The sequence below is a fragment of the Palaemon carinicauda genome, chromosome 17 (assembly GCF_036898095.1).
Source record: "Palaemon carinicauda isolate YSFRI2023 chromosome 17, ASM3689809v2, whole genome shotgun sequence".
In the NCBI taxonomy this organism is placed as follows: domain Eukaryota; kingdom Metazoa; phylum Arthropoda; class Malacostraca; order Decapoda; family Palaemonidae; genus Palaemon; species Palaemon carinicauda.
Genome location: NC_090741.1, coordinates 49,233,996 through 49,236,127, shown reverse-complemented (window position 1 = coordinate 49,236,127; position 2,132 = coordinate 49,233,996).

Below are 2,132 nucleotides of genomic sequence, written 5' to 3'. Positions count from 1 at the left end.
CTGGTATATCCATTTAACATTTAAAGACCCCCTTCGGTTATCTGCTTTAATTTTTTCTTCTTCATCGTCTCCTTTTTCTTTGGAGGACGTGAGGACCTCAAGTACTCTCTCGACCTACACGTTAGCCTTAAGAGAGAGATAGAGAGTTCGCTCTCTTACTTTTCATAACCAACTTCTTAAAATACATCAAAAAATACTTAGAAGGCTGCCACAGAGTGTGAAGGCAGGTTATCCTAAAAGGATGTCTCCCGGAAGTGGAAGATGGGTTGAATATCCAGAGCCATTTTGATTAGGGAGATTGAAGTGGCTTCATTTCTCTTCCGTGAAAAGTCGTTCTTCAAGAGATATTTGGACTGGTAGATGAAGAACTTTGTTAAAGGAAGGCTTGCCGGCCTCTAACGAGTGGCAGGATCATGTTGTAATAAGATACCGATAAGTGGTCCACCCTCTTACAAGTGGTAGGATCATGTTAAAACAATCTCACTAAGTGGTCCACCCTTTTACAGGTGGCAGGATCAGGTTATAACAAAGTCTCACTGAGTGGTCCACCCTCGTACAAGTGGCAGGATCATGTTATATCAAGGTCTCTGTAAGTGGTCCACTTTCTCACAAGTGGCAAGATCATATAAGAACAAGGTCTTGCAAAGTGGTCCACTCTCTCACAAGTGTCTTTATCATATTATAACAAAGTTTCACTAATGGGTCCACCCTCTTACAAGTGGCAGGATCATGTTATAATAAGGTCTGGGTAAGTTCATCCACCCTCTTACTAGACGCAGGAATATGTTGTAGCGAGGTCTGACTAAATGGGTCCACCTTCTTGCAAGTGGCTGGATCATGCTATAACAATGTCTGGATAAGTACTTCTATCATCTCACAAGTTGCAGGATCATGTTGTAATGGGGTCTCGCTAAGGCCTCAAAGCTATCGCAAGTGGAAGGATCACGTTATAACAAGGTCTGGCTAAATATAACCACTGATTTACAAGTGGCTGGATCATTTTATATGGAGGTTTGGCTATGTATAACCACTCCCTTACATGTGGCCGGATCATGTTATAATGAGGTCTCGCTAAGGCCTCAAAGCTATAGCAAGTGGCAGGACCACATTATAACAAGGTCTGGCTAAGTATAACCACTCCTTTACATGTGGCCGGATCATGTTATAATGAGGTCTTGCTAAGGCCTCAAAGCTATTGCAAGTGGCAGGGTCACGTTATAACAAGGTCTGGCTAAGTATAACCACTCCTTATAAAATCATCCAACCATTTGTAAAGGAGGTCTAGCTAAGTATAACCATGTTATAATGAGATCTCGCTAAGGCCCCAAAGCTCTCGCAAAAGGCAGGATCTTGTGATAACATGATCCGGCTAAGGATATCCCCCCTTTTTAGAGTGTCAGAATCATTTATAACAAGATCTCGCTAAGGCCTCAAAACTTTTGAAAATGGAAGGACCATCTTATAACGGGCTGGCTAAGTGCATCCACACTTACTATTGGTAGGATCAGGATATCTTAGGTCTTGCAATGTGCATTCACAGTCTTTTGCTGAAGGCAGCCATTTTGTAACCAATGGTGGAGCGATTTTGATAGTTTCGCTGAGTTTGACCGCCCTCTGTACATCGTTAGAGTTAAGTGTAACCCCACTCACAAAATAATAGTCATTTTGTCTCCAATGCTACAATGCTAGTCATTTTGATAGTCTCCGTGAGTGCAAACGCCCTCTCGCGATGGTACACCAGTAGTCATTTGGATTGTTTAGTTAAGTATGATCATCCTCTCACCAGTGGTAGTCATTTCAGTGGTTTTACTTAGTTAAGCCAGGCTAACACTTGCACGAATTTGTGGCATGCATTGTCACGACTCGAGTCGTGAACTGGCGTGAACTCGTTGTGAACTGGCGTGAAGTGTTCGTAAACCAGTGGTGACATCGTGGCATGTCGTGACGAGAATTTTGAAATGTTCAAAATTTTGGTCACGACAAAATTTAGTGACCGGGTCGTGAACTATGCGCGAACTGTTCGTGAACTCGTCGGGACGATGCGGGAAGTGCGCAAACTATGCGTGAACTCGTCGTGATCTCGTCGTGCCAGTTCGTGTGAATGTGGACAGGTCAGCCGTGATTCTGAGTTA